This window comes from Carcharodon carcharias, chromosome 9 (assembly GCF_017639515.1).
Source record: "Carcharodon carcharias isolate sCarCar2 chromosome 9, sCarCar2.pri, whole genome shotgun sequence".
Classification (NCBI taxonomy): Eukaryota; Metazoa; Chordata; class Chondrichthyes; order Lamniformes; family Lamnidae; genus Carcharodon; species Carcharodon carcharias.
The window spans coordinates 50,961,041-50,976,884 of record NC_054475.1 but is presented as its reverse complement, the minus strand read 5'-3'; the positions used below and the strand labels follow the sequence as shown (position 1 = coordinate 50,976,884).

Sequence of the window (15,844 nt, the reverse complement as noted above, 5' to 3'; positions counted from 1 at the left end):
GTTACCAAAAAGTGAAAGGAAGGGACAGAGTGTGTGAATGCCATATGGCACCAAAGAATCATTTAAGAGTTGGGAAAATTGACAATAGGGCAAACTTAAAGGCTTTGTATCTGAATGCGTGTAGCATTCGGAATAAAACTAATGAGTTAACAGAGCAAATAGAGGTAAGTAGATTTGATGGCGATTACTGAGATGTGGTTACAGGAATAACAAGTTTGGGAGTTGAATATCCAAGGGTACTCAGTGTTTCAGAAGGATAGGCAGGAAGGAAAAGGAAGTGGTGTAGCTTAGTTAGTAAAGGAAGAGATCAGTGCTATAATGAAGAATGATGTAGGCACTGGAGAGCAAGATATAGAGTCAGTCTGGGTAGAAATAAGAAATAGCAAGGGCAAGAAGTCCCTGGTAGGCGTAATCCATAGGTCCCCAAACAGTAGTTCAGCAGTAGGGCACAGTATAAACCAGGACATACTGGGAGCGTGTAAGAAAGGCATGGCAATAACCATGGGTGATTTTAATAAGCATATAGACTGGACTAATCAAATTGGCAAGGGTAGCCTTGAGGGAGAGTTCATAGAGTGTATTAGAGATTGTTTCTTGGAGCAATATGTTGTGGAACCAACCATGGAGCAGATTATTCTGGATTTGGTTTTGTGTAATGAGATGGGATTAATTGATGATCTCATGGTAAAGGATCTTCTAGGGAAGAGTGATCATAGCATGATGGAATTTCAAGTTCAGTTTGAGAGCGAGAAATCGAGTCCCACACTAGTGTTCTGGAGTTAAACAAAGGTAACGACATAGGCATGAGGGCAGATTTGGCCCTAGTGGACTGGGCAGGAAGACTATGAGATGAACAGTGGCAGTTATTTAAAGAGATATTCAATTTCCCACAAGTAAAATATATTCCAAAGATGGAGAAAGATGATAAAAGGGGGAAAAACGGTCCATGGTTAAGCAAGGAAGTTAAAGATAACAAAAGGCAAAAACTAAGGCATACCAAATTGCAGTGGTCAGTGGCAGGCTGTAAGATTGGGAAACTTTTAAAGATCAACAAAGGGTTACTAAAAATAAATAAAAAGAGCAAAGGTAAATTATGAAAGAAAACTAGTGCAAAATGTAAAAACTGATAGCAAAAATTGCTACAAGTATATAAAAGGAAAGAGGGAAGCTAAAGTGAATGTTGGTCCCTTGGGTGGGGGCCTCGGGTGAGCACAGAGGGCCTGAAAAGGAGGCACCCCACCCTTTCCTAGCCATCAGTTTGCCAGATTTCACCTGGTGGGCTAGACACATAGCATTAGCCTCCCACTGTGGTGGGTAAAATCCCAGTGGTGGTGGGAGGAGGCCTGGGCATCAAACTTTAGAACTGGAAGAACAGCACTTTGATGCAGCTCTCTGCGATTTATTAAATGCCACACACTGTGGGCAGAATTTTCTCTTTGATGTGGGGAGGGCGGGAGGGCGGGCCCGGAGGGCGGGCCCTGCACATCAGCGCGTAAAATGACGCACGGTGATGTCGGGCGAGCATCCCAATGTCACTGCGCACCAATGACGCGCGCCTGCCATTAATTATCGGGCCAGTTAAGGCCCTTAAATCGGTAATTAACACGGATTTTCAGGCGCCCATGCGATCTTTGGGTCGGCGCATGGGCACATCGGGCAGGCAGCTAAGAGACTTTTAAATAAAACTCATCCACGGGTGGGATAAAAGAGCTCAGTGGGGTCGTCAGTCTGGTCTGTGAGTATTTATTGCAGAAAGGTTTTAAACTTGCCTGTGTGATCTGTAACAGTTCAGAACGAATTCCAGCAGTTTTCTGTGTACTTTGTAGCTTCAGATCAGCACTCCGCAGTCAGAAATCTTTATCAGGCCTGCAGCTTTCCGGATGCCTTCCTTTACCCTGGGTATGGGTTCTGACATGTCCACTGGAGGTAGCTCCTCTGAGGAGGAAGGGAGGGCTAGAATAAGGAGGAGGCCAGGAGTGGACAATCAGCCTCCAGGGGATCCACCTTTGGGAGGACAAGTGCAGGCACAAGGGGCGCAGGGTGATGAGGTAGTCCAAGGTGGAAGAGGCCACATAAGATGCCATTATCCTGCTGCCAGGGTTTACAGGCAGCGAAGCATCTACCTCAATATGTCCGAGGTGCAGTGCCGAAGGAGGCTCCGTCTCTCAAGGGAGACAGCCTGTCAGATGATTGGTCCTGAGATCTCCGCTAACTGTGTGGGTGGACACCCCATGCCAGCGGCTCTGAAGGTCACAGCTGCCCTCAACCTCTATGCCTCTGGCTCCTTCCAGGGCTCGGTGGGTGATATTTGCAGTGCCTCCCAATCAGCTGTCCACACTTGTGTCAAGCAGGTCACAGGTGCTCTGTTCAGACGGGCATTGACCTTCATCCACGTCCACTGGGACCAGGCAAGTCAAGCACAGCGAACCAGAGACTTCGCGGCCATTGCTGGGTTCCCCCATGTCCAGGGTGCTATAGGCTGAACACATGTGGCCATCAAGGCGCCAGTAGGTGAGCCCGGTGCCTTCGTCAACAGGAAGGGCTTCCACTCCATGAACGTGCAGATAGTATGTGATCACAGGATGCTGATTCTACAAGTCTGTGCAAGGTACCCAGGCAGCTCCCACAATGCCTACATCCTCAGACACTCCCAGGTGCTGAGGCTCTTCAGTGCTCCAGCCTGGCTGGATGGATGGCTGCTGGGTGACAAGGGCTATCCCCTCACAAGGTGGCTCATGACGCCTCTCCACCATCCAAGAACAGAAGCTGAGCAGTGGTACAATAGGAGCCACGCCTCCACAAGGGCTGTGGTGGAGAGAGCCATTGCTCTTCTCAAGATGCGCTTCCGATACCTGGACTGCTCAGGGGGCGCACTCCAGTACCCCCCAGATCGTGTGTCGCTGATAGTGGTTGCATGCTGCGCTCTCCACAATCTTACGCTGGAAAGGGGGGACGCAGTGGACGAGGAAGACGTTGATGCAGTGGATGCGGCTGCACACGATGAGTCCAGCACTGATTCTGAGGATGAGGAGGCACAGGGGAATGCTGAGGGGCTAAATGCTGACCTGGGACTACACCAAAGAGGCAGAGACACCCAGGACATTTTAATCCAATGAACCTTCATCTAGCTCCACACAAATGGATCAGGAGGACCAGCCTTGCCTGGTGCTTCCATACTTGGCACTTAAGTACTGCATCTGTCACTTTATTAGGCTACAACTAAGCTTTGGACATAAACCTCAATGTCCACTCAAACACTCATGACATGTATGTAAAACATACAAATGCAGAACAAGGGAGCCACCCTCAGCCATGGTAACACATCTGGTTTTAATTTTCACCATCATAAGGTCACACAAAATCAAACCAAAACATTTTTCAAGCATAAACAAATTAATTCCCTAATCTAGGGCCAATGCAAAAGCACCATTGACAGACCCATGGAGTGCCTAATGTGTCTTATGCTTAAGTTTCTGGGTGCTACATCTTGGTGCCGCCCCGTAGCTCGGAGTGGCATCTGAGACAGCCGCCGACTCTGCTGTCCTGTTGGCCTTGATGACCTTGGCGGCCATCCTCTGGCCCATGGAGCCTGTGCTGGCCCCGCCTGGGAGGGATTTGACAGGTCCACAGCTGGCACCGCCCCAGCGCAGCCTCACCCAATGAAGCAGTCACTGGGAGAGGGGTGGAGCAGCTGTTGCCCTCATCCGGAGCGCCGTGAGAGGAGCCCGCGAATGCGACAGGCAGCTGCTCCGCTGACATGAAGTCGCTTTGGACCTCACTGCTCACCGTGGATGGATGGGCAATGAGCTGGGAAGCTTGAAGCCCACACCATCTCCCACATTGGCACTGACAAGCTGTGGCACTGGCTCTGTGAGGGCTTGCAGGTCCATGTGTAACCCTAGGAGAAGCTGCCTGTTCTCCTGGAAGCCCCTCTCCAAGACAGTCACCATTCTCTCCATGGAGGAAGCATGACACTCTGCCATGAAGCTCATTGCATCACTGATACTCCATGTGGATTCCTCCACCATGGACACAGCCTCACGCATCAGTCCCAGATTCTCCTGCATACCCAGCCGCATTTCCTGCAGCTGCTGCATCGCGGACGACTCATCACTAACTGAGCATGTGCCTGGTCCCCTGCAGTCCTCCGACTGCTGGCGCCATCGGCACTCTCTGTCTCTGCCAGCTACTCCAGCGATTGTGAAGTGCCCTCTACACTGTGCCCCGGGACACTAGCCGATGTTGCAATTCCCACCAACGTGCTAGTATCTGTGCTGGTGCCTGCCTTGCAGAAATAGTGTGATGCAGGTGACACTTGAGGGCCCTCAGGTGTGAGAGGGCCATCTGGAATTGCTCCTGGTGGACAGGCTTTGATGGTGCTGAAATGAACAACAAGGACAGTGGATCAGTTAGTGTACACACAGAGACACACTTCATCCCTTTCCCCTTGGCTCATTAAGCACTCAGCCTTCCAGAACCTATGGAGACGAATATTGGTGGGGTGGCAAATAGTCAGGGGGAGACCCTAACATTACAGGTGGATACAGATGGGCTGGTCAGATGGCCTAAGGAATGCCAAATGGAATACTATGTGGATAAGTGTGAGGTGATGCACTTGGAGAGGAGAAACAAGGTACGGGAATACATGAGGAATGGTAGGACCATGGAAAGTAAGGAGGATCAGAGGGACGGTGCTGGGCATGTCGGTAGGCCTGTAATGGGACAGGTATGTAAGGTGTAAATGCCATACTTGCCTTTATTAGCCGAGGAATAGAATACAGCAACAGGGTGGTCATGTGTGAAGTGCAGAAAATGCTGCTTAAGCCACAGCTATGGTTCTGCGTGCAGTTGTGGAACACCCTTCACAGGAGGGATGAGGGATGTGATTGGAGTGGAGAGAGTTCAGAGGTCATTGACCAGGATGCATGCTGGGCTGAAGAGTTTGAGTTATGAGGAGACATAGCATAGACTGGGGTTATTTCCCCTGAAGCGGAGGAGATTGAGGGGTGACATTATTGAGCTTTTTTAAATTATGAGGGGCATAGATAGGATTGACAGAAAGGAACTTTTCCCCTTGGTTGAGAGATGGGTAACCAGGTGGCATTGATTTAAGGTAAGGGGCATGAGGTTGACAGGTGAGCTGATGAGGAACTTTTACACACACAGTAGGAATGTGGGACACACTGCCTGAAAGCGTAGTGGACCCAGAAACCCTCCTAACATGTAACAAGTATTTGGATGTGCAGTTGTGATGCCATGGCATACAAGGCTATGGGTGTAGTGCTGGGAAATGGGATTAGGAAACTTAGGAAGGTGTTTGGTACTTGCATCTTCGAAGGGCTGAGGGACCTTTGTCTATGACCCACACCCCTGACTCTATCACTCTGTGAATGAGCAACATTGCTACAATAACGATGCAAACAATCATCAGTGCTTTGGATGGTGGGAAGACAGAGTGGATGTCACTGTGGACCTCAAATTCCTGGCCGTTCCACCCCAGCCTCACTGACAACGTTGATCTGGGCGCATGGTGCCTCTCAAGCTCCAGGGCCTCCTATTCGAATTGACTCAAAATCATCAGCTGGGCCTGGCTGCCTCCAATCCACGAACGCTCAGAGGCACTGTGAGCATTTTCTCCTGAAAAACAGAGAAGACCATTCATTGCAGCTAATCACACATGGACTCTGCACACGCATGCTGCACCCCAACTACAGTGGCCCATATCAGGCCTCCAGTGCCTCCTCTCCCTGCAATTGCTGACCAGCCACACAAAGATAGTACGCTTGCTCCCAGCACCCCCCAACGGCCACTTTGGACACATTCTGTGCACATCATTTTAGGAAACACACAGTCTTTGCTCCCATAGCAAGGAGGCGCAACTACGTGCAGCCTTGAGGGCAGCAGGTGGTTCTTGGCCATGACACCTTGAGGCTCCCCTTCCACCATCTCATCACCATGAATAGGACATGTGTTGGAGTTCTGAGTATGCATCTAGCTGCATCTCCTGCAGGTTGCCCTGAGACTAGTCATGTGCGACTAAGAGCAACACATGGTGTGGGGAGAACTCATCTCCTCATGAACCACTCAGGCTGATGTAAGCATGGGCACTATCTGGTTGCCCACCCAGCGTACGAGAAATGCCCAACAATGCAGTCATGAGATTAAGACTTGAGGGGGGGGGGTGGGGATAGCCTGAAAGGATAAGGCTACCTGCTGGGTTAAGTGCCCAATGCCAAAATGGTACTCACCCTGCCAGAGCATAACAAATCGTTGAAGCACTTGCAACACTGGATCCAGGTGCCCCGCACCACATCGCGGGAGCTCACCACCTCCGCTACCTCCTCCCAGGCACGTTTGGTCATGTTGGGGGGGCCTCCTCCTCCCATCCTGTGGACCAACACCTCTTGCCATACTGCCACCTCCTCAAGGAGGGCAGCAAGGCAATCATCAGAAAAGCAAGGGGCATATTGGACCCCCTGCTAGCCTACCCTGCAGCCTGCCCTGCTTCTTTGCCATTCCCTCCAGAGTGCACTACTGAGCAGACCCCCTGCGGTTAGATCTCCAGGTGGCCATTGTGAGCAACCTACAGGAGGCAGCCAGGCCTTCCTTTAAACAGACTGCCGGGTCGCCATTGGACCCGGCGGCCTGTGCACGCCCACCACCGCCTGTGTACTCCCGTTATCCACAGGAGTTTGAAATGCGCTGGGCAGCCCGTGTCCGCTCCTGCTCCACCCATCTGCCAAATGGAAAATTTTGGCCTGTGTCTTCTTTGGTGCAATCTCTGAATTAATCAAACTCTATGGGCTGAATTTTTCCGTTGGCAAGCTGGGGGCGGGGCCTGCTGGCCGACGCGCAAAATGACGCGGGATGACGTCGGGTGGAACCCCTGACATCACCCCGCCCTATTTAAATTTTCAGGAAGGCGGGGGCACAGCTAATTCAGCTGCAGGCCCGCCGACCGGTCAATGGCCAATTGAAGCCATTGACAGGATAATTAAAACAATTAAAGGACCTGCCCATCCAACCTTAAGGTTAATGGGCAGGCCAGGAGCCCTGTTGGGCTTCTGAATAAACATGAAACCTCATCCACTGGCGGGATGAGGTTTCATGTAGGGTTTAAAAAAGTGTAGTAAAGTTTTTGTGAAATTTCTTAACATGTCCCATCTCGTGTGACATTGTCACATGAGGGGGACGTGTTAAGGATTTTATTATTTTTCTATTTTTAAAAGTTTATACAGCTCTCAGTGCTCTCCCTAAGGCAGCAGTTAGCCTCAGGGAGATGTGCGCTCTTTTGTGCGCATGCGCGGAGGAGCGCACTCTCGCATTTGGGGAATTCCCCCCCCCCACCGCTCGCACAGGAAGTGCTTAGCGCTTCCCGCTGGGTGTCATGCTGGGCAGGTCTTAATTGGCCCACCCACATAAAATGGCGGCCGGGCCCACTTCTCCAGCAGGGATTGGCTCCCCGCCCGCCGGAGATCGGGTCAGGCCCACCCACCTGACCAGCCAGAAAATTCTGCCCCATAAATTCACATAGAATTCTGTTTATAAAGAAATGGATAGCTACTTTTTGATTCCAATGAATTATGAATAAATAATCTGTTCTGGTTTGTTTGACTAAGTCCAGACCCAAATTCTCAACATAATCCATTCTAGATCTCCAAACAAAGAGCTGGGAAATATTTGCAATTTCTTTCAGAAGCATCAAATCCTTTGGGGATTTCACAGTGTGTTTTGTGAGATTGTGAGATCACAATCATTATGTTCCTTTTGCAATCCCAAAAGAAAAATGTGAAAAGGAGATGTTGTGTATTCACCAAGTGAATAAGTTAAAAGCTTCTCTCAGAAAATTGATGCTTTTATTGGGGAAAAGTCATTAGGTGGAATTTTACGGCTGCTCCAGCCAGTGGGATCTGAAGTCAATGAACTTTTGAACAGCTCGCTGCATTTTACAGTCGCACCCCTGCCGTGATGGTGGGGTGTGGGGTGTGGGGTGGGGCGGGGGGGGGTTGGGGGGGGGGCCTCAAAATTCCGTCCATTGGCCAACAGTGAAGCTTCAGGTAGATGTTTGAGGATTGCAATCCGGTGTAGGGGAATGAACTCCAAGCATCTGGCTGGACAGCTGCAATATTTCTCAGGGAAGCTACCAATCACCGCAGAATTTGTTAATCAAGAATAGACAGTCAACGACAACAAAAACAGTAGCCTGCATTTCTATACTGTGTATTGGAAAAGGTTGATGCCTTCAAGCAAAACCTTTAATGAAGACACTAAATGACACAGGAGAAAATTAACTGCCCTTGTGCCATTTTTAAATTTTACATTTTTTTTCTTATTTTGCTTATAATATTGTGGACATTAAAAATGCCAGTTATTGAGAAAAATGGTAGATGGTTTCTTTCTGGTAATGATTTTTGCATGATTCAGAGAACAGATCGTGTTATAATGTTGCAGAGAGATGTTACAGGTTAATGATTGATTAACACTATATCATATTAGAATATGACCTCCAGGTGTTACAGCAGACTGCAAGTTTGATATTTTTACATTAGGATCCTCATAGGGAATGCTTTCACAGGAAAGGTTAGCAATTATATAGCAGCCTCCACAACCTTTAAGGCAACAAAGTGCTTTTTTGAAGTGCAGTCGCTTTTATATTGTAAAGAAAAGGTGCTTATGCAGAGCAAGCTCGTACACACAGCAAAGTGATAATGATCAGATAATTTTTTTTGGTAATGTGAATTGGGGGTATGGATATTAGCCAGAATGCTGGGGAGAACTCATCTGCTCTTCTTTGAATACAAAGGTTACACTTTGAAATATGGCACTGTTTAAAAGGCGATTTGTCACACTTGTCACACGCTAACTGAACCTTGAATGTAATGACCCTGTTCATCTCTCTTTTTTAGGAAAATTGCCTAAAAAAATGAAGAGTTCATGCTTCAACTATAAATGATTTCTCGTAGGAATTTTTGGTTTTCAACCATTTTCTATTGCAAGAGGCAAGCATTTAAAATAGCCAATCTTAGTATATGTGGATAGTCGATGTTGATGCCTGTTTGCTATTTCCTTTTATCACTCTCTCTCTCACACACAATAAACCAGAGTAAACAGCTTTTTTCTGTCTAAATTTTCCGCTTTTGCCTCGTTGTTAAATATTTGAGGAGAACAAACATCCTTGCAGTAATTAATTTACCTCAAGGAATAAGAGGACTTGAATACTTCACTTTTAGGGTCATTTTGGTTAAAAGGAGAAAATGCATCAAAAGGCCATTGTTATAAAAGCATGCCTGTTTCAAAACCTGGATTTAGCACAGTTTTTTTTCCTTCATGGGATGTTGGCTTTGCTGGCAAGGCCAGCGTTTGCTGCCCATCCCTAAATGCCCTTGAACTGAGTTGCTTTGCCCGGCCCTTTCAGAGACCTGTTAAATACTCTGGGTCTAGAGCCACAAAAGGATGGCAGATTTCCTTACCTAAAGGATGTTGGTGAACCAGATGGGTTTTCATGGTGATCAGTGATAGTTACCATTATTGCCACCAGCTTTATATTCCAGATTTTAATTAATTAAAATGAGCATCCATCAGCTATTATGGTGGGATTTGATCCCATGTCTCCTAGGCATAAGCCTGGATCTCTGTTATATAACCACCATGCCACCATCTCCCCTAGCATGTTTAATCCAAACTGCTGATTACTATAAGTTAAAATTGTTAAAGTGGACTCACGGGAGATAGAAACCTTTCTCAGGTGGTAGGGCAAGACAGGTGGTGTCGGATTGCTCATCTTTTACCTGCCAAGCCTGATATTCTGTTCCATTGTTAGACAAGCAAGTTACCAATCCTGTGACCCGCTTACATTAATGAATGTTGGGTTCATCTGTGTTTAAGTGGGATTGGCTGAGAGGGGAATGTTGTGCAGGATACCAAGATAATTCCTTGTTATCTTCAAATTTCACTCCAGGATTCTTTCTTTCATGCAGTCCTGCTTTTGGGCTGTTCTCTAAGCAACAGGTTTTCCTGTGAATGTACAAGGAATCCTCATATTGAAGGACAAGTGCAGCAGACACATGGGAACATCACCATCTGCAAGTTCCCCTCCAAGCAGCACACCATCCTTCACTGCCACTGGGTGAAAATCCTGGAACTCCCTCCCTATCTGCACTGTGGGTGTACCTACACTACTTGGACTGCAGCGGTTCAAGAAGGCAGCTCATCACCACCGTCTCTAGGGCAATTGTGAATGGCCAATAAATGCTGGCCTATCCAGCGATGCCCACATTTTGTGAATGAATAAATAAAAAAAAGATACAGGAGGAATCTCTGATTGAGGGAATAAGGATCTCTTTATTTATGTTGCAGGCTTCTGTGATGGATGCTGAATGCACCCCTTAGTCAATGGATCATTTATGTTGTGTAATCAGTAGGTATTAGGCTTTGGTTGACATGTATTCTGCTGGCATTTTGTTGCTGTGGAACTACAAAAACATTTGAATCATTACACCAGAACAAGGTATGAAGAAGGAAATGTCTTAGGAGTTTTCTGTTTCTCTGGAAGAATCTGTTTAACATATCAGTAACTTTAACTTTCATAAATCCAAAGCTCAATTCTGCTTGCCCAAGCCTAGTTTCCCAGAGTCAGAATGGGCTTCTTGTTTGGCCCAGGATCCATGCCCATTCCCTAAAGCCAGAATGCTCATTCTGACACCACTATCTGTAGTCAATGTATCACTGCACTGGAAACACTGAAAGTATGGGGAATAAAAATGCCGTATCCTTTGTTCATTTTAATTAAATGCACCAGGGCAGAGACAAAATGTAGGTTTTAGCTATTGTCAAATCTGAAACAAATAATCAGTCACTGGAATTTAACTCCCTTCTTTCTGCCCAGCTAGTTACAAAGAAATGCTTATGCTTTACTGGAAAAATCAATTCAGCTGGATATTAATAACTGGATGTTTTTAATTATTTATTCAGTACATTCATCTGAGATCAGCAAAACAACGATCTGAGTTACAGCCAATTAACACCAACGTTAGAACATTTGATACATTCTACATTACACAGCAATAAATTCTCTCCCAACAACTGACTATAATGAATGCACTATCTCTGTAATACTGCTCTGTAATACTGTCAGATCATCCATTATTCATTGACACGTGCATACATGTGATTTATAGGCCCTCAGTAGAAATGGCAGGAGCATATGGAACTCTTTTACAATTAATGTGGATTCACACTTTTTTGTTTCCTTTTCAAAGTTAATAGAAAACTGACATTTGTGTGCCAGCTTCATGGCTGTTTTTCCCATTTGCTGCAGTTATTTGCAAACACTGATTCGAAGTTTGTAGAACAAGGGCCTCTACCGCTGCCATTTTAGTCATTTCACATTTTATTCAAAACATTCCTTTCATTTGTCCATTAGGTTCTGGAGAGCTTAAGTTCAGAATGCCAGAGACATACAAAGGAAAAGGAATTTGGATCATACAGCACAGAAGAAGACCATTCAGTCCATCACACCTCTGCTGGCCCTTTGAAAAGCTATCCAATTAGCTCCATTCTCTTGCTTTTTCCCCATAGCCCCACAATTTTTTTCTTTTCAAATATTTATCTAATTCCCTTTTGAAAGTTACCACTGAATCTGCTTCCTCCGCCCTTTTAAGTAGTGCATTCCAGATGTAAATGGTTATGTCAACACAGGAAGTCTTGCAACATCATGTGGCAGCCATCTTAGTTGGTTAGTCTGTGCAGTGAGCAGCAGTAAGAAGAAACTTCCATGAAAGATCTGTGTTCAACTTTCACACCTACTTTCAGTTCTGTTTGTATTAATCTAGAAAGAGATAATATGACATGGTGACAGTGGCACTGAGTAACAGCATTGAGCAGCAGCTGAAAGCAATGACTTAAATTGGAAGCCTTATCTGAAGTGCTGTGACTCGATTGTCATTTTCACATCGGAAAATGACTGTCTGAGTAATTGTAACCAAGCACACTCCCGGTTTTGCCTGAGCTGGCAAGAAAAAGCAAAGTCCAGTGCGGCATCATGTTTCAGTGTGCAGTGCTTCCTGTCATGCCTGCATTTTCCCACCATTGGCCAACCCTGATGGCAGGTGCCCCTTCTGCCTGTGAGCTAAAAAACCATCCTGCACAACACAACTCGGGGTGTGGCTCCTTCTCAGCCCTGCAGCCATCGTAGTTTGCTTAAAGTGACAGCTGCTCCTTAGGGGAATAAGAACAGAAGACTGAGGCAATGACAGCAAGATTTCCTGAGATGGGCTGGAGAGCATCCGATCTCCCAGGAGATTTCAGATAGTTTAGACAAAGGGTTGAACTATGCCTACAAGAGCACAAGGTTATGGAAGAAGCGAGATTATAAAGATTAGGATCACCATCAAAAATGAAGATTTGCACTTGATAATTGTCTCTGGTCTGTCTGAAGGTGACCAGAGGAATCCAGAATCCATTGTAAAGTAACTTCAAATTAAAGTGAATTTTAGAATAACTTTGCCAGGCACATGTGACAATTTTAATTCCTCATGCACTTGGACTTTTCATTCTGAGCATGGGCTCCACTTGCAATTCCTGCTTCATGACTTCAGATCATGAACACCCTTGATTCCTAACGACCTCTCTGCTCCTTGTTTTTGCTGCCGGCAGATACACCACTACCTTCTCACAGTCTTCAAGCTGACTAACTGTTTCTGTGAGAAAACACATAGATAAACCCCACACAAAAGGTTTGTTCCCTGCAAACTATCCCCATGGTAATGTTGCACATCTGGGAAGCCCCAGATAGAGATGTAAACAATTATCTCCCATTTCCAAACCTGTTCTTTTGATCTGAAAAGTATATGGATGCTTTAAGAACTTCCCTTGTTTACCCTTTGCTTTCAAACCTTTCTTTGATCAGGGATCCACATGAATAATTTATATCTCTTATGGTGACAGCTGTAGATGTTTTGTCTCTCGCAAGGCTCAAAAGGGTTACCCATTGTTTAGTTTTTTTAAACTTTTAACTCTGACCATATTGAATAAACACAGGCCACACTTTGAATTTCAATCACTTTAAGTCTGTTTGCCAACCTCCCAAACCAGCTGTATCCATTGTTTTATTTTAAAAACTTCAATCCCAATCTAAAAGTTTCATTCTTAAAACACATGAATCATGAAAATGGACATTTTCTTAACACTGTCGAGTACTCTCCTGTGTTACTGGACCCCCCTCCACCTCCTTTCTTTTATTAATTCCAGTTTGGTCATATCAAGTTAAACATATTTCTTGTTTTATATGACTATTTATGTTTGCTCCCAGGGTTGTTGAGCACAGCACCCTCTGCTGGTCAATCTTACTTTTACATGGATAAAAACAAAAAACTGCGGATGCTGGAAATCCAAAACAAAAACAGAAATACCTGGAAAAACTCAGCAGATCTGGCAGCATCGGCGGAGAAGACCCTTCTGTTAAAGGGTCATGAGGACTCGAAACGTCAACTGTGCTCTTCTTCGCCGATGCTGCCAGACCTGCTGAGTTTTTCCAGGTATTTCTGTTTTTGTTTTACTTTTACATTGCTTTGCTCAAGAAATCATTTTTGTTTATCTTATCTGTATTCAGTAAAGAAGAACAATCATTTCATTTGGAAATATGTCTAACCAGAAAATTGCAACTCAAAAACATTTTTATTTCAGCTCTTGCTGTTCGTGAATTGAATGTTTGACTTTGTTTAATATTAGAATTGAGAACATGTTGAGAAGCCTGGATAGGTTGAAATGGTGCATAACATATCAGCAAATGACATAGGACATCTGACAGGAAGTATTTTTGTCAGATGGCTACTGAAATGCAAAATTCAATTTAATCATGCTTTCAGTCCTGCCTTAGGGTAGAAACGTTATGATATTATATGAACATTTATATACTGCCACATACAGCAACAACTGCTTGCATTTATATAGCATCTTTAATGTAGTAAAACAGCCCTAGGTGCTTTACTGGAAGGTTATCAGGTGAAATTTGACAATGAGTCATATTAAAAGATATTATTAAAAACTTACTCAAAGCAGTAAGTTTTAAGGAGCCACTAAAAAGGGGAGAGAGAAGAAAGGTGATGCAGCGATAAGGGAGTAGATTGCAGAACGTAGGTCTGGGCAGCTGTTAATGACCTGCGTCGCTGGAGCACCAAGTCTCTTTGGGCCTCCACTCTTTCTAGTTTTTCACCATTTAGAAAGTACCCTGTTTCATCAATTTTAGGTCCAAAGTGGATAACCTCAAATTCGTCCACACTGAAATCCATTTGTCACGGTTTTGCCCATTCACTTAATCGCTCAATATCTCTTTGTAAAATCCATTTCTAAGATGGCGCCACAGATAACGTATCCAACTAACAGTCAACAACCAATATTTCTTCCAACCTTTAGTAAATCTTTCAATTGCCTCAGGCATTAGGCAAAGAAATACCAGCAGAGCAACTTCAACTTCTTCCAGAGTGAAGGTGCCACCCATAATCCGACATAGCCTGTCTGAGCAAATAATCAGTGACATTCGGGGAAGCTTCAATAAGTGTCAGTGTTTCATATCAGTAATTTAGAGACAGTTCCTTACTAATTAGTACCAGACTATGCTACTGTAAGGCAATTGCTTTGTTGCAGAATGCACATACAATAAGTCTGCAAAGTAGAAGCTGTGAGCTGAGGCTGCGATGCACAATATAGTCGTATTCATAGGGGAGGATCTTCCGGTCAGCGAGCAGGGGCGGGACCCACACGCCAACGCATAAAATGATGTGGGATGATGTTGGGTGGAACTCCCAACTTCACCCCACGTTATTTCCATTTTCAGGTTGGCGGGGGCGCAGCCAAGTCAACTGTGCGCCCGCCAACCTGTCAACGGCCTATTGAGGCCATTGAAAAACTAATTAAATTCATCAATGGACCTGCCCGTCCAAACTTAAGGTTGGCGGGCAGGCCAGGAACCCCAGCGGGAATTAGTAAAAGCATGAAACCTCATCAACGGGCAGGATGAGGTTTCATGAAGGTTTTTAAATATTTTAAAAAGTTTTCAGTAAAAGTGAAGGACATATTCCAACTCATGTGACAGTGTCACATGAGGGGACATGTCAGGGAAACGTTGCTATCATTTGCTTAACATTTTAAAATTTGGAGCTGATCTCCCTGAGGCAGCACTTAGCCTCAGGAAGATCAGTGCGCTCTTTCACACGCATGCACGAAAGAGCGCACTCTTGGCTGAGGGAATCTCCCCCGCCCGCACATTTGCCTTTTCATTTAACATTTCATTAACAAGTTTGAGGACATATAAAGCTCTGGAAGAGGTCAGACTCCACAGCCAGTGCTCACTGATACTTCAGCTCCCAAAGATGGCGAAATGCAGACTTTACTGTAACAGCAGAGGTGGTGTTGTAGGCCCAAGCTCCCCCAGCCACTGTTTTCATGCAAGATCCACGATGCCAGATACTGACTGCCCGCCGCTTCATCTTTGTTTTCCCACAGAAGGAGCAGATGTATTTAGCGTGTTGGCTGATCTCAATCTTTTTCACTATCTTACGGAGTGAGGCTCCGTAATGGGTTTCATATTCCCCACCTTCTTGGTGCATTTCACCATCTTGCCGGATGGAGCAGAGAAGGCCGCATAACGCTTCCTGGCAGATGTCACGCTGGGCAGGCCTTAATTGGCCTGCCCATGTAAAATGGCGGTGTGCCCCCAATTGGGGGCGCCGATTGGAGGTGCGTCTGCCCGTGCCCGCTCCTGCCCTCCCCCCCAATGAGGGGAAAATTTTTCCCATAAAGTCATTGCAGCACAGAAGGAGGTCATTTGACCCATCAAGTCCATAAA

The 15,844-nt window shown here is 45.7% G+C and overlaps 1 pseudogene; it reads right to left on the bottom strand.

The window, feature by feature from the left end:
- Nucleotides 1–15,344: 15,344 nt before the first annotated feature.
- Nucleotides 15,345–15,613, bottom strand: LOC121282542 (annotated as a pseudogene).
- Between the last annotated feature and the right edge of the window lie 231 nt (nucleotides 15,614–15,844).